Source organism: Lepidothrix coronata, unplaced genomic scaffold, assembly GCF_001604755.1.
Source record: "Lepidothrix coronata isolate B3197 unplaced genomic scaffold, Lepidothrix_coronata-1.0 Scaffold54, whole genome shotgun sequence".
Lineage (NCBI taxonomy): Eukaryota > Metazoa > Chordata > Aves > Passeriformes > Pipridae > Lepidothrix > Lepidothrix coronata.
The window spans coordinates 2,232,652-2,255,708 of NW_016690234.1; the positions used below are offsets into that span (position 1 = coordinate 2,232,652).

The window sequence follows — 23,057 nt, forward strand, 5'->3', positions numbered from 1 at the left end:
GCTGCATGGCCAGCAGCCCTGGGCACCCCATGATAGCCATCTCAGGCAAGGCTCTGTGCCGGGATGCAATTCCCATGGATGCAATTCCTGCGCCTCTCCCCAAGCGCAGCTGCTGGCTTTATCAGCCCACGCCAGCAGCGGGGAGGCCGAGCGCCTTCATTCTCTCTCCAGCTCCTGATTAGCTCCCGCAATCCAATTAGCAGAGGCATTTATATCACAAGGGGCTGAGGTGCCCCTGCTCATCACGGCGGCTCAGAGCCAGTCATAAATTCTCCCGACACTACATCTTTCCTGTGACATGGATTAATTACAGCTCTGGGCCTCCAAGAGCAGGTTTGCAAATGAAGGTGCCCATGAAATAAGAATTTAGGGAAAGCAAAGCAGGAGTTTCCTGTCTGTGGAGGCTGAGGGGGTGATATGCTGTGTGGCCCAGGGCTGAGGCACCTGTGGGTGAGGGGCCGGGGGCAGGTGGGCCAAGCATGAGCTTTATTAACTGAGGTTGGCCAGGGGACGTTATGAATCTGCGCCCGTGGCCATAATGAGAAATTCTTCATAACCTCCCTTTGTATGCTCTGCTGCAGTGCAGATGCTGAGAGGGAAGCTCCAAGAGCCTTAATAAAATTACATTTTCCCACTTGAGATGTTGCAGGCGCTGGCCAGCGGCGCAACTTGGAGAGGCGAGCGTGGCGCTGGGCCCTCGGGAGGATTCGGCGGCGCAGAGATCAGTGTTGCTGTCAGAGGCACGGCCACCTCCTCTCTCCTCTGTGTACAATCCACCTCTTTCTGATATCTCTGCTCCAGAAATACCTGTTTTCTGGTGCCCTGGTGTCAGCCCTGCTCTCCTCGAGCAGGACTCAGCCTCAGACCCCTCTGGCTGCCATGTCAGCCCCGTGGAGGTGGGATTTTCTACAGCGGTGCAGGAACAGGTTGGAAACAGGTTGTGGGAGAATATCCAGGAGAGTGACAGGCTGCAGGACAGTTGTGTCCTCCTACACCTGAGTGCCATTACCTGGCTCTGCAGCTCTGTGTTTCTCCTCCACGTGTTGATGCCCATCCAGCACCTGACTGCCTTTGGGTACCAACTACTTACCCAGTGAGCACTTACCCACTCGTTATGTCTGCGTGGCTGTTCCTTTGAGTACATATCTGACACAGCCTGCTGAGCTGGGCCCTACAAGTCTCGGATCTGTTGATTTTCCCTATCATATGCCAATTTAACAATTCATCTAAGTTCTCTCCATCAATCAGTTTTTAATTTATGCAGCAGTCAGTGGTTTTGTTGTTAAGTTTCCAGGCATTTCTCTCGCCTGTTACTGAAATATAATTACTTAAGAAGTCCACAAACTTACCTTTTAAATGCATGGGTAGATGGGAATTTTAAAGACACGAGGATGCATATTAAATTTAGTAGCATGTCAGCTCCATTTGATCTATTTACTCTGGGCTGCTGACAGATCTTCTTTGTAAGCAAATGTGGTTCCTGCTGATAAAAGGGATTGGGTAGGGGTTTGTTTGTTTGTTTTTAACTCGGTGAAGGTGGCAGTGCCCAAAATACAGCTCTGCCTTTGGAACAGTTGTTCTCCCATAGAAAGGAAATATTGGCCGATCTTTCAAAACAAGAAATCTTTTTGCTTTTGTATAATAATAAATCTTGCATTTCCTGACCAGTACAATCATTGTTTGTGGTCAGACAAAAGAACTCCTTCTCCAGCTGATCTTTGCTGTGACTGCAGCTGGACAACTCCAGACTCGAGAAGGGTTGTATGTGGTAAAAGACAGGTCATGAGCCACCTACAAACCATCTCACAGATGCCTGGTCAGCTGAAGTCTGTACATTAATATTTATCACGGAATCCCAGAATGGTTTGGGTTGAAAGGGACCTTAAAGTTCATCCAGTTCGATCCCCCTGCCATGGGCAGGGACACCTTTCACTAGAACAGATTGCTTTTCTTTATATATATTTTTATATTTTAAAAGCTGTGACAGCAGCTTCATGTCTGAATTTGAGGATGAGGTCACCAGGCTGTGAGATCCCAGTGTTCCCTCTGATCAGTCTGTGGATCTCAGACAGAGCTGGGTTTGTCTGAGGAATCTGTCTCAGATTTCCTTGGCTTTTCTCATTTTTGAATCCCACTCCTGATGTGTCATCACTTTGATGAGACTTGTTGTTGCTACACGTTTATTTTTCTATGTACAGCCAGTTGTTTTCATTCACTACTCTGTAATTTGACTTCTGTGAGGACTTTCTTCCATATTTTAGTGGACCATAAAATACCACTGAAAAGTTTTCTTTTTAACAAAACTCTGACATGGGCTTCCTTCCTGGTCTGAGTGAAATGGCAAAACAGTCTTCTTCCAGCGTAATAGTTTTGTAGTTACTGTCTTGATTAAAACTGCCTGAAAATGTTCTGTCAAATCTTCGTTTTTACCCCCACAAAAATGTCATTTAAACAAAACCAATAAAGCACATCCCTACAAACCTTTGTGGCATTTTTTCCAGAGCTACTCAGAGCCAGTCAAGGTGTTTTGTTTCTTTATCTTGTCTGGTTTAAGATTTTTTGTTTCCAGTTTACTTTTTTGTTCCACGTTTTCATATGATTTGTCACATTGTCCAGTGTGTTCCCTGACTGACTAAATGAGCTATTTAACTCTGGGTGATGAGAACAGTGAAGTATTGCAGCACTTTTTAACCAAAAAAGCACTTTGATGCTTTTTTAATGGGAAGAGAATTTTAAAAACGGTATACAAGTGATGTCAAAGTAGAGTTTGTGGAAATTCTGCTTTAAAAAAATAGATTAAATCTGATTTAGCCTGATTTGTGATCAAAGGAAATCATAGGGGTGTCTGGAATGAGGTTTGGCTGTTTGGACCCGTTTCACCTCTGGCACCTGTCGAGTGGCTGATTCTGCAGCACCTTCCCCAGTGTCCCATTTGCTTTGTGTTCTTCCCTCGGGAAACCTCATCCTCTCAGCCTCAGAAGATGAAACTTGGCTAATTTCTGCCCTCTTCAATGTCCCTCCTGTGCCAGCCTCCCACTGCCATTTCCCAGATTTCAGTCCAGACTGGGAGCTGTCAGCCATGGCTGGTGTGAGGGGGTGACTCTGTGTGGTTCCTTGGGATCCCCTGCCTGGCTCTGGCACCGTGGGAGGTTGTGCAGGACCTGCAGCTCCATTCGCCGTCACGTGGCTCAGTGTGTTCTCTATCCTGATGGGTGACTTTATTCTTTTATAAAATTGTCCTGCTCCAATTCTTCCTGAAAAATACAGTTTAGAGGGAGTATTGTCAAAAATTCTGTCTCTCTCTCTACTTTATTATCCCCTCATTTTTTTTGTCATTTAACTCCAATTATGGGATGCTAAGTGCTTTTGGAAATTTCATTGTTAATATCTTCTTACAGTGCTATTAACGTAAATCAACGTTAATAGTGTCCCAGCAAGTATAAAAGCAATCAAAAATTCAGTACTCACGAATCATTCTGTAATTTCAGCATAAAATGTTAATAGAAATAAAATCCAATACCATAAAATATCAGCAAATTCAACTTTAAATACATGTGATGAATGACTTTACCATTCTGCAGCATCCCGTGGACTTGTGCAATGGGAAACCTCTTCTTGGCAAAGGTCTCCCCACAATCACTTCCTCCTCTGTTGCCTTCCCAGCACAAGGTGTTCCTGGGATTTTACTTTTCCAGAAATTAAAAATCCATCCTCGCTCACAATTTGGCATCTGTATGCAGGTGTTTAGTGGTAATAGGAAGGATTACCTGGAATCTGTTAACTTATTTGAGCTAATAGAAACTCCCTGCTCCTTTATTGCTGTCAGCCTGGCTCGGAGAGCTCTGGCTGCATTTACCTTTTATTGAGATTGGGATTTTCTTCCTGACAAATCTTTTAAATTGGAATTTAGTTGCCGAAGATCCGTGGGTTATTTCAAGGAAACTGCTAGGAGAATGGTATAGATTTCTCAAGAAATACAACTGTCGGCCAGAAAAGTCAAATTAAAATTACCATGAAAAGGAAAGTAAATCCCCCAAGTGATACCTGAATGAGTGTTGGGTATTTAACCTCTGATTTATCACCCTGACAAGCTGGAATCTTTTGATTTTATTTTTTTTTAATTCCCTTGCTTTAATGGATTTGGGCTATTTGTGCTACAGTCTTTAAAAACATGTTGAAGACCCTTCTGCTGGTAGAGGTGGGTACAACACCTGCAGGCAGCACAGGGTTAGGTCTCGTTTCTCTCCGCTGCCAGACAAGAAGCACCACACAGGTGTGGGATTTCTGTGATCACAGAAGATGAAAGTGACAGTGCAATGCCTATAAAGAGAGTTTATTTGAGCAAGGATCATCTGGTCATTACACAGATTTCTTTTCAGTCCTTATTCCCTTTTTCTCCATTATCTTGGTGTAAAGTCCGTGCTTCCAGCCTCTGGATTGGGCCTGTTCTGCTCTCTTGGTTCTCTTTCTTCTTTCTCCCTCATTTCACGTGGGATTCCTCACCTGCAGATCTCTGCAGCAGAGTTTTACAGACCCTTTGAAGACTGAGGGGGATTTTTGTGACATTTAGAAAATACTGACAAGATATTCAGAGAGTTTCTGGTATCTCTCAACATCTCATAAAGGATATCAGCAGCTAAACTGTTCCGTCATTGCTGTCTTTGTGACAGTCCCCACAAGCATCAGACAAACCAGAGACACTAGAACCTTTTGGTTATTCCATTTTGGGTACGTGTTTCCCTGGGAAGTTAAGGTAAATGATTAAGAACTCATTTGGATCCTCATATCTTACTAATTCTTTTATACAGAACTTCTAAAAACAGTTTGCAACTATAATAAAGCGAAACTGCCCATTTTGTGAGCATTTAATTCTGGTGACACACAGAATTACCAAAATCCTTCTTCAGATGGGCTTGACAGTCATTTCATCTCTGTGAACAAGTGGCCAGTGGCAGCCAACTCAGGACTCATCCAAAACCTGCCAAACCAACTGGACTGGCTGTGTGGGAGCTGGCCCAGCTCGACTCGGGTGGGAGTCACTCTTCTGGTTATCCCACCTGACCTCAGGAAAACTATTTTCAGCAACTGAACTAACATGTAGTCCAGTCTGTAGATGCTCCCTGATATTTATTGCTGGTTTAATATGGAACATTTTTCTTTTTGAAATCAATCTGAAATCAAAGGCTTTATTTGCTGCTGGAGCAACACCGTTTCTCCTGATTTCAGTGAACACTGGATCATCCCTTGCAGAGAAGCCTTGGTCAGGATTAATGGCTTGAAACCTGCAGCAGCACTTCCCTTAGGGTTTCAGTTTAAAATCTTCCCGCGACTGAGGTTTTTGAGATACTTTTAAAAACCTTGTAACATTTCCTTTGATTCCTCTTCCCCTGTTTCCCATCTTCCGCTGAAAGAGGAATTTTGCAGGTTCTGGTCTCCATCTCACTTGTTGAACATCACAAATATCATGGAAAAACTACTTTTTTAAACTACTTTTTTTCAGAATTAATTACTTCAGTAAAGATCCAGTGGGAAGGGATCAATGTACTGGCTCAGGTGTTGTTCACCCTCATCTTTGCCATTAAGTCACAGGAGCTTCACTCAAGAGCAGAGGGAGCACAGGGGCTGCTGGGCTCTGCTGGTGTCCAGGATGCCAAATCCTCTCTCCTACTCGGGAATCTCAAGTGCTGCTTTTCTCGAGTATAACCGAGAGCAGAGCCTTGCCAACAATGCACATTTGGCTTTGTAAAAGGAGAGTCAGAGGTGATCCTGCTGTAATCGTATATAGAAGGTTGGTGAGAAGAAAAATTCCCCATATTGAGTGAAATAATACTAATTAAGCATCAGGACAAGAAAATACAGATGTGAAAAGATAAAAAAATATTTTTGTCAGTAATTCAGCTGCAACGTGCTCCGTCTGAGACCCCTCAAATCAGGGTTTGCACGTGCCTTTTGCACATGTTTCCAGAAAACCCAGACTCAACATGGGGACCCAACATCAGCAGTCACATTGTTTTGGGACCTCATCTTGCACCACCTCCTCAGCCAGAGCTGCCGTGACAGCTCGAAGAAGTCCTGGGAGCTTCAAATCAGTGCTAATTATTCACATTTCTTGTACTTAAATGGGTGTTTGTGAGGAATCAAGTTCTTGCAGTCTTTTCTGAGTAGGATGTAGCAAAAAACAGTATTTTTCCATATATTTAAACAGTTTCAAGTGTACTCTCTGGCCTGTTAGTAGCTGAAGACTTTCAGTGTCATTTAACTTTTATTTTTTAAAAATTCTTGATTCCTCTTCCCCATGGGAGAGTGGTGGGATGCCTGTATCAGCAGGAATGACTGATTGGACTGGGTGAGTCTGTGGGGACTCGTGCCGAGGGTGCCGGTGCTGCCAGGACAGGCGCAGGCCCAGCGCTGGAGCGTCCCAGGGCCTCCAGCATCTCCCCTGCGGGAGAAGGCGCGCTCGGAGTTTTAAGCGCAATAGATCACCATATTACAAGGAAGCAAAAGAAACAATCTTTAATCCTTTCAAAGCCCAATAATATTATGTATATTGACTGAAGCCCTATGGAGTGGGCCTGGCAGGGCTTTTTCATTACTGTGCACGCTGTAGCCTAGCTACCTTTGAAAAGTAACCAATATCGAGAGCCACTTGACATTTGCAAAGGATTATGGGTGTCCTCTCCATCTCTTCTCAAGTTCCCAAATTTACAATGGTCTTAATTTAAAAGTTAAGCCAGGGGATCAGTTGCTTAGTCTGCTGCTGGGGTGCCCTTTAAAAAAAGGAAAAAGAAAGGAGAGTGTGTGTGCATGCCTGCGCAGAGGGAGAGGTGGGGAGCGACCCTCGCGCGCTGGCGTCGCCCGCCTTCAGCCTTGGGCTCCGATCCACGGCGTTCAGTCGTGGGAGAGGGCTCTGCATCTGGATCTGGGGCTGGGAGCAGCAGGATTCATTCCTGCAGGTGCTGCTGAAGTGCAGGGAGCAGCAGCAGCTGGTAATGAGTTGGTGAAAATGAAAAAGGGACATAAGTAGCTTCTTTAGCAAATCCCCTGGAAATGACATGGAGCCTCTGGAATCGATCGGATCGATCCTCCGAAGGCTGCAGGCTCCTCTCATCCAACTGCCAGTGCAGGGAAAACCATAATGTTATTATCAGCAAAATTCGGAGAAAAGCTACTGGGAAAGCAGCACTCTGGGCACTTTATTTCCATCCTTCCACCAGCAGCTCCGGGCCCAGAGAGCAGGGAAGGAGCGTGCAGGAGCATACTGGGAGCATCCCAGTCCCATTCCCCGGCTCTGCTGCATGTGCCATGGCTGGTGGGCGCTGGGCCCTGCCCATCTGGTTCAGTTTAGGGCTTGCCTGCAGTGCAGCTGTGGGATTCGGGTTTGCATCTGCCTGGCTGGAGCTGGGGAGCAGGATCCTGTCCTGCAGAGCAAGCACAGGGAATGGGGCCAGGAGGGAGGTGGGGGCGTGCAGAAGGTTCTGACAAGCTGTTGGTGTTCCTCCCGTCATGTACGTGCTGTCATCAGCCGGGGCTGCTGATCTGCTCTGTAACACTTTATGAGGTTCCTGTAATTAGTTTCATATCCTTCATCTGCAGCGTGGTCTGAGCTTTCCGAGTCCGTGCTCCTGGACAGCCCCCAAGCTGCCTCCTCGCGTGGAGGATGTCGACACCCTAGTCCTGCAGCTAAAGCTTTGCTCTCTCAAAGTGAAACAATCCTCAAACTTGAACTGCTGTACCTTCTCCAGACCTCTGCAGAAATAGGATGAGGAAAGTTTTCCTCTGAGCCTTAGTCTGGGAAGAGGAGTCTTAAATCTCCCAGTCGCATCCGTGAGTTCAAGGGGCTTTTCCTTGAAGAACTCAACATTTCTTTGTTTATGTTTCTATAATCCTGTTGGGGAAAAAGGGCAATAAATTAGTTTTATTACATGTGTCCTGGGAAGTGTGCAGGCCAGGCTCAGAGATCCCAAAGCAGGTGTGTCTGACACTCCGTGGGATTGTGTCAGGGCATGCAGTGCATGGCCTGGGATGGGGGAGGCTGGGGGAGCCCCAGGGAGCCTGTGCTGGTAGATGGGGTCATTTGGGTGTTTGTCATTGCAGTGAGGTCACCCTGGGCTCCTGGAACCCTCCAGGCCGTTGGAATCTTTGGGCTTTGGTGCAGCTGCACCCAAGAAGGGGAACGGCTGGGACATGTTACCACTGTTTGTTTGGGGCTTGTCCTCCACAAACTGTGATCCTTTGACTCTTTTGGACACAGTATTTAAACTAAAGTGCATCATTAGAGAGGTGTGTTGATACAACTGCGTGCTGTGCATATACCATCTATCACAGGGATATGAGGATATTTATTTTACCCACTGAAAGTTTGCCAGTTTGTGGAAGGCCTAATTCTCAGGAGTTACAGGCATCGCTGCTTCCACAGAATCAATTAAACCAACATCAGCTTAGCATTTCGGAATCACAGATTTTAGAGGGCTCAGATGTGGTCGTATGTGACCTTTGTAGCAAGACTGTAAATTTTGAAATACAGCCGTTGAGGAGTATGAAATAAAACTGTGAAATGAGCTAAAGTTAGAACAGTGTTATGGAAATATGTGTAGCAGTTGTTGTCTGAATGGTTTATGATAGTAAAAATAGGGAGAGATCAGCCACTTCAGATTCATAAACTATTAAAATGAACATGCAGTACTTCTAAAAATTTTATTGTCTGGAAAATTTCATTAATTTTGGATGCATTTGTCTTTCCCTTCATAATGAGCTAAATTGATGGACTCTCTCAAACAGTGTCGATACCTGAGATGTGCATTTTCCTAGAGGGTGTAGGACGACGATTTCGGGTGGGAACTGCCAAGACACTGCAGGGCTGGACAAGGGTGGAGAGGGTGGGCAGGTGTCTGTCAAAAACCTTCCGGGACTGCTCACAGGATGGGCTTAAACCAAGACATTCCCATGAAGCATTTGGTGGCTGACAAATCTCATGAGAAAATGCTGCACTGGAAGATCTCCAGTGGATCACCAGCCCCAGCTCAGGGCTCTGTGCTGGGAGCGGGTACGTGTCACGCCGCCGACAGGGGAGGGCTGGGAAGGAAAGGCCATTGCTTGTTGCCAGTTTCATTCCATGGCAGTAAAAGTGTTATAATCTTTCTGAATGCATGAAAATTCAGGTGCCTTTTTGTATTTTCTAAACCACTTGATTTTGAAGTCACACCAGGCAGGAGCACCGGGGTGGAGCGTTGGGCTGTGCCCTGACTGCTGCCCTCATTGAACCGTCCAATTCATCCAGGTCTGCAGTGGGAAATAAGATGAAAGATACGATGGAAGAGCTTACAGAGCTTCACTGATAATTCAGTTCTCTTATTTTACTGACCATCTTGTTTCTGGTTGTCCCATGGTCAGTTCACTGGCAATGGAAACTCAGCCTTGTGGGGCATCCCACCGTATTTTTGGTCTCATTGTTAGAAGAAAAGACCCTCTCAGGATAAATGCTTCATTTGGAAAACAGTGACAGCAGAAATATTTCCCTTTCAATCCGAACATATGCTTTGGATACAGCCTAAAAATCTCTGTCCTTTCAGTCTCCACTCAGGTTTGCCAGTTTGGGGCTGTTTTCCCTGCAGTCTGGTGCTGGCTGTCCCCAGGGATGCTTGAGTGAGACAGTGCCCAGACTGAGGACCAAGAGATTTCATCACACAAGTACACGTGTAACAGAAATCTGTAACTACAGGATAGTTAGATTCTCATAGTGAGTGACCCAGATTTGTATTTCGACTCTGTGAACAGTAAATATCATGAGAAACTTAAAGCAGGAACTAGCAAGATAGGCACTGGCACCTTGCATCTATATGTTTTACGTATTTCAGGGATTTTTACTAGCATTTCTGTTTGTCTTATTTCCCATAAGACTGGTTTAATTGTAAGTTCAAGGGAAAATATGGGATATTTTTCTCTCCAAAGCTTGGTTTCTGATAAAATATGTGTTGGTGGCAGACATACTTGTGGTGACCATCCCAAATCAGAGAGAGAGCAGCTGTAGCAGATTTTAATGGTGGTCCCTGGGTGCAGGGGTCTCGTACTGAGGTGCTGTGCTGCAGCAGCAGTCCCTGGATGTGACCCCCATGGATGGATCAGGATGGGCCCAGCACTGGCTCTGCTCAGTGAGCTCAGGCTGCAGGTACTGCTCGCTCAGCCCTATGGGCTGTTGCCAATTCAGATGTAGCAGCACTGTTCTAAAACCTTCTGGGTGGTTTGGGTTTTTTAATTAAAACCCTTATGAACAAATCAGTGTGGACTTTATCCTTCAGGCAGAGAAGGATGCATTTACTTTGAAAGTTAATGATACATCCCAATCGTTCCCAAGTGGAGACAGATCTCTAGGCACCATCAGGTAACAAAAGCTGAATTTCTCCTGTGTGCCACTTGCAAACACACAACAAACCTCATTATTCCCAGGACTTCCTTTAAGAGTCCTCCCCCTCCTGATTCCTCCCTCACCTTAGTTCCGGCTCCCAGCCCAGGCACTCACAGAGCTTTTAGAACGTTTCCTCCATTGCCCTTTCTGTCAGAAAAGTCTGGCAGCTTTTGGAAGCCCCCTGACCCACCACGTGGGTCCCCCAGCTGTGCTGGCATGCTGCTCCAGGTGCTCCAGGTTATTGGGGGGAGCAGGGAATGCACATGTATTTACTGAAGGTACTTTATAAATCAATACCTTGTTTTTGAACTCAGGTCAATAGGAATAACTCAGAAACACAACCAAAAACTACTGCAACCCTAAACCAGCACTTTCAGAGTATCGATTTTGTTGAAGAGTGTCTTTTCCCGGCATTATTCACACAGCATTGATGAACAGTTTCATGCAGTCAGGACTGTAAATAAGGGTGAGTGGGTGTACCTGCACCAAGGCCATGTGTGCACAGAGGATGGGTGTGCATAGAGGGTGGGTGTACCTGCACAGAGGGTGAGTGTGCACCATGTGCACACAAGTGCAGGCTGTGGGATGGAAAAAGGCCTGTTATGTAGTTTGTGGGGATTATAAAAAGCAAAGTCAGGAGGTGATGCAGTTCAGGTTCTTTTAAGGTCATTCCTGTTTTCCTTTACAGTTACAGAATAAAACATATTGTTGTGGGTCAGTAAATATTAGTGTCATTAACTTGGCCTCATTAGCAGATAAAGGATTATGTAAATACTTGACAGTTTTTAAAAGCAATAGTTTAAGGTACTAGTTTGATTCAAACCAATAAAAACTAAACCCAGACATGCACATGCAAAGCAAAGCTAGTCTGGCCACTGGAGGAACTGGAGACCCTTCTGGTTCCAGAGACTCTAAATCTTGTGTTTAGGTCCTCAACTTTGGCTTTACTTAGAAAAGGTTTTTCCATCTTTAATTTAATGGTAAGATTTCCCCCCCACCAAATAAAAAAGGAGGAAAAGCCGTCTCTGTTTAGTCACCCTGCAATCAGGTTGCTTTTTATTGTGATCATACTGTGACCCTCAGTTAAAGATGTGTGTATGGAGTGTGCAAGGAGCACGTTGGAGCTGCAGAAACAGTCTCCAGGTCACCAGTCTCCAGTCACCCCTCCTCCCCTTGTCTCCTCTGCAGGAACATAGGGAGCTGCTGAGATCTCTTTCTATTGCTAAAGAAGCAAATAGTTGACATTTAAGATTTATATATATATTATATATATAAGAATTAATCAAAATAAAAAAAATAGGAGAAAAAAAACCCCAAGCTTTTTTTGGAGGGGGAGTGGACACAAATCAGACACAAACCAGAATAAAATACCTGAATCTTACAGGTACCTGTATCTTCTTGGAGATACTTTCCAGAGGAAAAAATGCCCCTTTAATCAGCTCTCTTTGGAGAGAAATTGTCTTCAGAGTTTTAGATTCTACTATTGCCCACCACCAAGCATTTCTGTAGGTAAACATGGTACTAGGAGAACGATTTACACTTCCAGGTCATCAGTTAACCCCACTGAAGCTCCTTACACATTTTCCTTTGTATTACTTTTATCTGTTCTTTGCAGTACAGCAGGTGATAAAATATCCTAAGTATCCACCCATAAAGGTTCTAACAAGATCCTTCATTAGATGAATTCTCTAAGTCTTACATATGTTTTTGCTTGTAATGAGACTCACCTGGGATTTTGATGTTTCTGGAGAATGGGTTGTAGCTGCTCACTGTTGAGTCCTGTCCACTCAGGCTCCTGTTTTCCTGCAGGGCAAAGGCTTCCCACACATGCAGGTGCCTCAGGCTAACACAGGGTTCATAAGGCCTCTAGTCCTTGCCCAAAAGTCATCTCAGACTTCTGTATCAATCGTTTTTTTCCTGAATTATAGTTCAATGAGAGGGAAGCCAGGCTAAAATGTCAAGATTGTTCATAGTAATGTTATTCCAGCCACAGAGGAATAGGCATTTTGCACGTGGATAACGTGCTCAGGCACGCGGTGGGATTCTTGGAGCTGTCCTGTGCAGGGCCAGAGGTTGGATTTTGAGGAACCTTGTGGGTCCCTTCCAACTCAGGATATTCTGTGATTCTGTGATTTTGTAGTTTACTTGGAAGGAAGGAAAGGCCAGTCCATATGGACTCAGATTTCCTGAAGTGATTGGAAGTGCTGTCAGTGTGTGTGATACCAGCAGGATCAGACCCTCTGATAGGATTAGCACTCATTTCACTACGCACTGACTGATTTCCTGCAGAAACATCCCAGTGTGGGAGCTCTGAGGAGCAGAACACAGATGGGACCTTAGAGCATCATGTTGTCTCAGGGACATCGGGCTTGTCTGGTCAAGGTGAGCACAGCCCTGCCGCAGGTGACGGCTCTGAGCTGCTCAGAATGGCAGAAATATGGAAAAGGCCTTGAAAAAGAAGCAGCTACTTGCCTCAATGGAAGAGAAGCTCTTTGTAGTTCCCTGTCCTTGCTCACGATGAGGTTGCGTTCTCTCTCACCCGCCTATCTGAGACCGGTGGTTATCTTCAGCTACAGCAGAAATAGCTGCCATGTGAGGGACATGCATTATTAATTTCTTGGGGTTTGGCCGTACACTTTGCAGTCCCTTATTGACTATTACTAATTTTGGGGGTACAAATTTGCTCTAATTCAATTTGGCTAAGAAAAACATCTTGATAATTTAGGGTATGATACACCTGCAGCTGCTCAAATTTCCTCCTTGACTATCAAGTTTGTCAATTTGTCGTCTTTCTGAAGAACTTGTTGCCTGCCTTTGGTATCTCAAGTGAACTCCATGATCTCACCCTGAGGTGTTAAGAATCGCTGAGGGCTATCAGAACTTGTGTAAATTACAGCGATGCAGACAGCACGTTGAAAAATCAATAAGTAATGAAATAGTACTGCAGTGAAGTAGCCAAGAGAGCAATGGGTGAAAAAATCCCAAGGACTCGGTTTCATTTTGTCAAAGTATAAAAGATAATGTTCTGCTGTGATGCTATAAAATCATCCCCACTGGCCAAAGAAAATTGAAATACAAAAGAGCAGTGCGGAGGTGCGGGTACGCTTCCTCCTGGATCCTGCATCCTCCTCCCCGCGTTGGCGGGGATCTGGGCAGGCACTCACCCTTCTGATCAAGCTGGGAGTGGCTCCTCTGCCTCTGCATGCTGTGGGCTAATGTCAGCTCACATCAAGTGTCGTTTAAGCCTCTTTCTAATTCCCAGTAATCCTCACATCTACCCATCCCGAGTTATCTCGTATGGGCAAGCTGGGAAACACCAGCAGAACATTTGCCCTGGAAAGGCAGCACTCCCTGATGCCTTTCCCAGTGCTCTGAAGGGAACTGGTCATGGGTTTATGTCGTCCTTGAATTGTCCTTCTTAGCCTGAGACTGCACATTTCTGAAATACAGTACAGTAAAATTAATTTCTCTGTAGGTGAATCCGTAAGACTTAGTTTTCCATGAAGACCATGCTCTCACCTTACTCTCTTCATCCCATGGCAACACCTACAGCTCTTTCCATTTCTCTGTCATGTTGGGACTAAAGCAGCCAAGAGCCATGCTGGCCACATGGGCTGTGCTGCAGGTGGGCTCCTCTCCCTGGGAATGCTGCTTCCTCCAGGCAGCAACCCCTTCCTCAACAGGAACACTGCTTCCTCCAGGCAGCAACCCAGTCCTCAACATCTGTAGTCTCACAGAATGTCTTTGAGACTTCTCCTCTTCTTTCATTTTAGCTTAAATTGGCCAAACTGGGTGTGAGGTGGGAATGACCAGGCAAGCAATCTCTCTTCCTGATGAAGTCCTTAGAATATCAGGTTCAAAAAGAGGCATTGGCTCCGAAAGGAGAAGAAAAATATTGAACTGAAACAAATTTTCCCAAGCCGGGTGTTGCCATGAGAGTCTTTCACTTAAATCCATAAACTCTGAGCTTCTCTCAAATGAATTCTTAGAGTTGATGAGTTTTTTCCACATGGATATGTAAGATAGTTAAAATGTATTTAAACAAAATGAATTACTGAAATACCACTAAATCAAATGTGTCTTGTGAAAGATAAACCAGCATTTTTTGTGAAGAGAGACTCCTCCCACTTCAGGCTTTCTGGCTAATCAGCCTATTATCCTCTCTGTAGATCTGTGAAAGGAATCGGTTTTAAAAGACACTGAGCTGCTCTTTGATCCCAGGAGACCAAAAAGCCAGGTTGGATAATGGTCCTGCACAGATTTTCTCTGGATCCTTTTGCCTGTGCTTTCTGCATGCTGCCTGGAAAGGTGGGTTCTGTGTCAGCTTCTGGGGGAGACTCTGCCAGAGGCAGCCAGAGAAATGTGGTCCTTGGGAAAGGAGGAGAGAAAATGGTTTCCTTACTGTGCACAAATGATCTCTTTGATAAGGATTAATGCTCGCTGGGTAAGCAGGCACAGGATTGGAACATCCTGCGGGGAGCCTGGGCATGCTGCTGGCTGCACTGGGAGCAGGGACATCGGGAGATGCTGGCTCCATGTCATTGGTTCCAGTCACCTCCATAGACCATCGGTGCCTTTCTTTACTCTTCCCTGATTTTTGTTTCATTATGGGGCAGCGGGTAATGAACAGCTGCTATTGCCCCAGCAAGAGTGTCTGGAGGGAGATGGCAGGAGCTCGTGTTCAGGCATTCAGGAAAACCAGGTAGGGCTTGAGTGAAAAGAGCCCATTAACTTCAGTGACTTTGGAGAGGGCCCTTTGTTCTTTTCAAAGTTGTTATGGGTTACAGAACTCAAAAGCCTCTTTTCTTGCCCATTATTAATGCAGTGCAATGAATCACTGTATTTGGCACGGACACTTTGGAGTGTTGGAGATACTGCAGGACTGTTTGTAAGGAAGGAGCACGTAAATACTGAGAATATCTCAAGGAATTCAATGGAGCAGAATAGGTACACCTTGGAAGCAGAAGTCATTTCTTTACATGGGAGCATCCTATTGGTGTAAATCTAGAATGTTCCATAGTGCATTAATGACAAAAACTGGGGGGAAACATTTACAAACCAGTGACACGGTGCAGCTCTTTGGCCTTCCTGCGCTGTCAGACACAGCGTGTGGTGCAGACACCCTGTGTTTCCAGGAGACTCTCTGTGCTGGGGACTCCAGTCGGGATGCAGAGCTTCCCTGCCTTTTCCCATCACCCTGAGAAGTCATCTGCTGCCACTGCAAACTCCAGTAAAGTCTGACCAGTACTCCTGTCCTGGGGAGTACACAGCACATCCTGAGACATTCTGTGCTGGTGTTCCACAGAAGAAATGCCTGGTAGTTACACTTCCCATTCCGAAATGCTGTTTGCAGCTGCTTCTGCCTTTGTCTGGCATAACCCACTTTGACTGGAAATTCTCCATTTCTTCTATAGGCTGTCTTTTTTCTCCAACCAATGAAATTGTTGAATCCTTTAAAGAAAAACTGAGTTAGGGATACACTGGTTTGTTTATATTAAGGAATTCTACCAACTTTTCCTCAGAAATCTCCAGCCCAGATTTCAAACACAAAAATTTTGCAGACGGTGGATTTTGCATCAGGGATTTATCTGTTGTTTGCCTATATTGTAAGCTTTAAAGAAAGTTCCAAATCCTGCACTTCTCAGATGTGCAGGAAGGTGGGGTTAGATCAAGCAGGTGTCCAGGAGACTTCATGCATGGTAGGCACACTTCAGCCAGATGTTGAGGTTGTTCCTAAGTTTCAGTCAGAGCTGTTGCTGTATCTCACTGAGGTGCTTGTGTTAGGGATATGATGCTCTTGAGAATTTCTCTGTGTTTGGTGGTTCCTCTTGGGCTCTATGGTAGAAGCTACAGAATAACATTGGTTTTGGCACTTCTTGTCCCTTCCCTGTGGAAAGGAGGAGCTTCCATTGTCCATATAACATGGACTCCATGACAGCACATAGGGTCTGTCCTCTGGCACTTTGCCGGGGAGGGAGAGAATCATCACCAGCAGAGAGGAGGGGGCAAGACAAGATCATCCATATCTGACTCTGCACTGAAAGAGCCAGATGATGTGGCAGCACCACCTTTCTCCAGGATTGGAGGCTGATGGGAGCAGGAGGAGACTCAGACCATCTGATGTAGGAGGAGGTAGCTGGTGCTGATCCACAGCCAGGTTCATGGCACAGCGTTCACTGGACACAATGGTGATATTGGAAATACAGGGACAATAAAAATGGCAAATCATGTTGGCACTGCGTGGTGACACACCATGATGGTGTCAGCATGATCCATAGGTTGCCCATCTGAGCCGGCGTTGGGCAGCCTGTGGTTCCTGGGCTCTGAGTGACCCCTGCTGGGGCCAGCACGAGGGAGGAGGAGGAAGGAGCAGGAAGGAGCAGGGGTTGAGGTGGAGGACGCTGCTGGCTGCAGGACCCCTCTTTTGTCTGCTCCAGAAGTTGGAAGTAGCAAATCAGCCTAAGAAAAGGAGAAGAAAGGATTATTTGATGGTTAAGATGGTTGAATGCTGCCTTGGAAAACTGATTGTTTTCCCTTCCTTTACTACCTTTTCTCCTTTGTGATGCTGGTTAATTCACTTCAACCTAACTTTTCACAGACTGTTACTAATTGGGTATTCTTCAATTTCTTCATGGTTCATTTGGGATGCAGGGCTCTGAATTTGTACTCAACTGCTGCTGAAGACCATTTTGGACACATAAGGAGTGATCTGAGAAAACAGTTTGTAGACCTCTCTTAATTAGGCATCCGCAGTTAGAAGATACATTTCCTTTAATCACTATAGATCTCAGCTCCGCAGTCAGTGCAATAGAGGTAATAATAGCACCTTGGATCACAAGGGATTTGAGGAAAAGCTTACAAGGAATTTAATAACTTGGACGTCAGAGCAGCATTTGAATTGTATAAAGTAAATAAAGGGAGCCATGCATTGAGCAACGAAGGGAAAATATGTATGTGTGTTCTATATAATGTATCAGAACTGTGGAAATGTGGGGAAAAAATAGTGGTGGCCCCCAATTCATAACCTGTATAATGGGGGAGGGGGTCTCTGCATTTCTAATCCAGTCCTTTTCATGTGCCTTTCTCTGATCTGTCATTAACAGCCTGTTTTAAGTGTCTCTGTCTCCTCACACAACATCTCCAAAGTCCTTTTCCCAGGAAACCCTTAAAACTTAATTCCTTCCATGCACATTTAAAATGGAAGAAACCAACAGGATAAACAACATTTTTTCGCAAAGGTGATTCACAAGGAAATCTTCATGACTGATTCACATCCCAGTGTAATTGCTCATTCTTGTCTTCCTGAGCTTCCCTCTCCATGAGCACCTCTGTTCTATTTATACACATCTTCCATTACTGATATTCTTACCCAACACAAATCTAAAATTCAGTTTAGGAGATCTTCTATAGCAGTTTAGAAATTTATTTTCTGTGAGTGTTTCTGCTAGTAAAATCAAATTGCATAAAACTTGGTGGAAAGGTAAATGTGGAGAAGCTCACCACGCAGAGCACTTTTACTGCTAAATTTGAGAGCATCCCCAAAATTTCCTATTCGAGAGGCTGTGTGAGCAACAGATCAGATAGACAAAAACAGAGTGAGCATTTCTTCTTTCCTAGCAAAGGATATGGCAAAATGAGCAGCTTAGGGAGCAACTCCTGCTCCAGGTGGCTGGTTCGTGGGTGTTGAAGCTCTGGAGGCAGCTCTGGAGGCAGCAGTTCCAATGTTGGGTGTCCATTGTCAGGATGCTGTTGGGCATATTGGGCTGGTTCCCACATCTGCAGACAGGCTTTCTATGGAGGTCCCAGGCTGCAGGAGCAGCCGAGGGGACGGCTGTGCCATGCTTAGCCCAGGCTGGGGAGAGCCACTCCGCCGATGACGGTGGTGGGTCTCCCTGAGCGCTGCCACCCACCTCGTAGAGTGAACTGGAGGGGCCTGGAGAGGGATGGGAACTACATTTTCGTCAGAAATAGGTTCTTTTTGGTTTTGAGGACAGAAAATAAAGAAAACGGAGGAAAGCAGCATTTAAAAGCTTTCTATAGCACTTTCTGCTTGGAGCCCTAAAATTGTGACGCGATGCCGTCAGAGCTCCTCTGAATGACTTGATGAAGGTTTTTTTTGTTTTGGTTGCTGCACTCTTGGGACTCATTGGAGTGGCAGGATTAAAATTAATTAGAGGCTGTTTGGAGGGGGCTTTGGAAGATGGCCTGGGGCTATACTTCAGTCTGGTTGTTAGAAGCAATATCATCACCGCCTCCTCTTCCAGTGAACAGACCTGCGCTGGGGCGGCTGCGGGGAGCCACAGAACATCCAACGCAGACATCAGAGCAAAGACTTCCTCCCAAAGAGATTACTTACCACAAAACCAGTGGATCTACCTGCTGACAACCCCAGAAATATGTCTTGTTTCATTTTATGGTTTCTAAAAGAGGCTGCTTTATGAAGCTCTCCAGAATCTTGATGAAATACCCATGCGAGGATGTTCATTTTCCTCCCTTCTTACCATGAATTATGTTGATTAGTGTGGCTGGGAAGAGATGAGAGGAAAAGCTCTGTTCCAGCAGCTGGAGTTTGGTTTCATTTGCTCTGTTTTGCAAAGAATGGGCAGCCAAAGCCACCAGTGAGGAAAACGGACAAATAACCATTTCAAACCACCCGTCAGCCTAACTTTGAGTTTTCCTTATTGAGAAGGGTTGGTTGCAGAACAGATAAAGTGGTGCATCTGAAAATTTGTGTCAAGTTTTCAGATGGCTTGTGCATTTGTAGACCTGTAGATAACCCTTTATCTACTGTCAGTCCCTCTGTACAGTAGGTTAATACTTACCTGATCCAGATTCCTACACAGGCAGAATTAGTAGAACCCAAGAATTTAAACTTTTAGGGTGAATTTTAACTTGTGGTCAAATCCTGCTGACTTTGTAAGAGCTGCCATGTCATACCCAGTTGCTGACTCTGTATTATGGCTCAGAAAAAGTGAGACAATATCTGGCTTCCTATGGCAGGAATTAGTAGAAGTAGCTAAAAATTGTCAGTTAATAGTGGTATTAACTTTTAAAAACTGGTGAACTAGTCCTGCAAGTATAGCCAAAAGTAATTTGGTTTCTCCAACTCTCATTTTTTTTTTCTGATTTCTCTTTCCATGCCAGTAATATCTACTGATCAAAAGTGCTTAAATATGCAGGAAGAACTAGTCACTTTAGTGTGTTTTTTTCTACTCCGTATCCTGTGTGCTTTGGAAGTAAACAAATTCACACAAGGCAACATCATTTGGTGCCACTGTTAGCTCTTCTTAATGAGTCATTCCAGAACAGGTATTATTTTTCTCAGGACGAGCTATGTCTTCACGGCATTCTCAAAATTTTAACATTGATTTAGAAATACCTATTTTTCATATTTCAGTAGCAGTAATTGTGTTGTTTTCTCTCAGCATCTCAGGATAACTGCATTATTAAAGGTGAATATTTAGTGCTAAAAATACAAAATAGCAAACCAACTAAGCTTCCAGAAGTTGGACTCATTATCCTCAGGGTGTGATTAATGAGTCCTTAATTGAAAACTCAGTAAAAATATCAATATACAGTATAAGAACAAGCAGCAAATGCTATTTAAAAATTATAAATCTTTTGACTTACATTAGGATTTACAGGTTTTCTGACTCAACGTGCTAAAACTGTGGATGGCAGCATTCAAAGTTGAGTGTTGCTGGGTTCATGATGGCAAAACTTAATTGCTTTCCACTTTAGACTCTAATGGAGGTGGGAGTGAGTGATACTGGGGCAGCAGCATCTGTGGAGATGAGCTACTCTAGGAATTATAAGTGCAATAAGTAGTGTCTCCTAAATATTCCCAAACCAACAAGTAATTGTTTAAAAGTAAAAGGACATAATTCAGAGCTGCAGCACACAGAACTTGATCCTAGAAAGAAACAGAGAAGACTTTGGAGTCTTGGTTGATGAGTAATTCCCGTCTTCCCTGGATGTGCCTGTGAAGCAATAAAATGAATGAGGGGAAAAGAGTTGTTATTTCTCCAGATATTTTCCTTAACCCAGTTTCAGCCATGAGTTGGACTGGCACAGTAACAGAGCCCTTACAGCCAGAGCCCTTCCTCCTCCCTATCTCCCCTCTTCCTTTTGCACATTCCGAGCAAACAGAATTCATTATCTCATCTCAGCATTGCAGCTTTCTAAGTTCAATGTCAATAGCGAGTTAGGAAAGGGCAGGCGGGTCAGGGATTAGGACTCCGAACTGTCCTTGACGTTTCTCTGTAGGATGATCTGCTGTTTGCATCAGCCAAGGGAAAAAAATTCCGTCTCCTCTATCCTGGGAATGATCAGGATGGGAAAATGTCACTTTAGAGGCTGACAGAGCTCTGATAAGAATGAGATAGAAATGGCAGGGAGTGAAGAGACACAGAGGGGCAGAGACACAAATACTGCCATTGTGAGTTTAAAATTTCATTTTTAAGTATATTTGTGAGTGCACGTTCTGTTTTCTTCCAGCGCTTCAGTTCGTGGGCTACTTTTTCAAGCAGTTTCATTTTAAGAAAGTCTGAATCTATTTTTATTTGATTTGATTTTACAAGTTCTGGAAAGGTCATCCTGCCTGGCCTGGAAGCTGCAAATACATTCACTCCCACAGAATTACTTATAAGCACGAAAATAGTTTCCACTTTCAAAAGTATCCATACGTTCTTGGAGTTACCAGCTTGGTCTGAATTCTCAGGCTTAGAACAGGCTGAAAACGAAGTGTTTAGATGAAAACATTTTTGAAGTGTGATGACCTCTGAACACAAATTAAATACCTGCTTTATAAAAAATCGCTGTGCTAGGAATGATTTGGGTTTTTTCAAGTTTCCATGCCCTTATTATAAATTTGATAAATTTGGAGAGAAAACTAATCATATTATTCATACTGGGTTTAGTGTTTCATCCAAGTAATGTAGGCACTGAGGTCTGTACATGTGCACACACCCACCCCCAGCTTCACAGCGATCCATCCGCCGTAGGTGTGTGTTAAGTAACGTCACCTGAGCACCTGCTCTCACAGAGGCATTTCAGACTGGTTTGATTTGCTACGGGAACGTGTGGTGTAAAGGCAGAAAATACAGCCAAGGAATCATAGAATAATTTAGGCTGGAAGGGCCCTCTGGGGATCATCTGGGCCAGGCCCCTGCTCAAGGCAATTACAAATAGATGGAGTTGCTCAAGGACTTCTCCATTCGAGTTTCTGCTCAGTGCAAGCACAGACTAAAATGAACCCTTCCGTGTCTCTGTGGTTCCGTGTTGTCTGATATGGACAGTAGCAAGAAACTTTATCTGCTGATGGCAAGCACCAAGTAAAACATCTTTACTCTCACCTCAGATGTGCCACAACTGTGCCTGGGGGAAACCAATTAAATAGATATAAATAAACATAAGATACATGAAATATTACCACACATATCCATATTAATTACAGAAATAACTGCATGTGACCATAAAGTGAAAATAACAAAATGCAGATGAAAAAGAATGATCCGCTTTGGATGGTTCCAGCTCTGTGGACAAGTCCAAAGAGACATGAAAGTCCTTGTGCCTCCATCTATACTTGCTGAGGCTGCTGGAATTCTGTGTAACCCTTCCTCAGAGCAAAGATGGAAATTGACTGTAATTAATGCCACACACTTTCTCTTGTTCTCCTCGGTCCACATTTCCCTCTTCTGCTCAGATATTTTCTACCTGGAGTCTATAATTTTAATCAAACTGTATCTGTTTTGAGATATTTTCTTGCATTGACATCATTGTGATTTAGACACTCGAAGACAGGAGTTCTCTGGATTTGTGCCTCCCTGCCCTGGCTGGTTCCTGTTTGGTTTTCCCAGCTGGGTTCACACTCTGGCCCTTGGTGGCCATTTGGGCGAGTGGGGTGACAGGTCGGTGAGCTCCCGGACATGAGGGACTGACTCTCTAAAGGGATGGCAGAAAAGACCTTTTCACCAGCCTTCTACCTGGACACAGGTAACCAGCACCTGAGGAACCGCTTGAATCTCTGAGGAAGCTCTTTTTAAGAAAACAAGGGCCATCGAGCCGTGTCTGGGTGCCACAGTCACATGAGCCCATGTGGCTCATCCCCTCCCTGTGTCACACAACGAGGCTGAAGGTTGGCATTGGTGCTTCCAGGCCCCCAGCTCTCCACACAGAGCCCGTTCCTGGGCAGTGTTTTGCCATCCCTGTGGCTGTGCTGATACACCTGGTTCTGAGCCACACTGAAAACCACAAAGGGAGATGACCAGGGTTTAAAAAATCCTAGTCAGACAAAGCCTTCCCTTCCATCTCCAAAAATAAAGGGGTGCATGGAAACAGCTGGACCTTCGTGAGCTCACCTTAGCAGCAGAGCAAATGGAATTACATCTCCATAGTGGTTCTGAGCTGGGAAGAAGCTATGCTGAAGTCATTGCTGCTAAACAAAATTAAGGGTTATCTAGAACCCCATAATTTCCAGTCCAAAATTGTTGATAAATCTGTAAGATTGGATCTGTGTGACCTGCTGTTTTGTAAATCTGAATTAAACACATTAATGTGATTTTAAATTTAGGGAAGAAAATTAAGCTTTTGAAAATACCCACTGCTTGCCCCAAAGGGCATTCCTGGGGGGATAAAACAGGAGCTGAAATGTTCT

General features: G+C 44.7%; 1 long non-coding RNA gene across 8 annotated transcripts in view; it reads left to right on the plus strand.

Moving 5' to 3' along the window:
- The window catches only part of LOC108498012, a 387,118-nt gene that overhangs the window by 324,192 nt on the left and 39,869 nt on the right, over positions 1-23,057 (plus strand). Inside the window, exon 8 of one of the 8 annotated variants that reach the window (XR_001875037.1) lies at positions 7,594-7,683. The exons of the other annotated variants lie outside the window; for them this stretch is intronic. This is a non-coding gene — a long non-coding RNA (uncharacterized LOC108498012). Of the gene's footprint in view, positions 1-7,593; positions 7,684-23,057 lie in introns of those variants that run through there. 8 annotated transcript variants of the gene reach the window in all.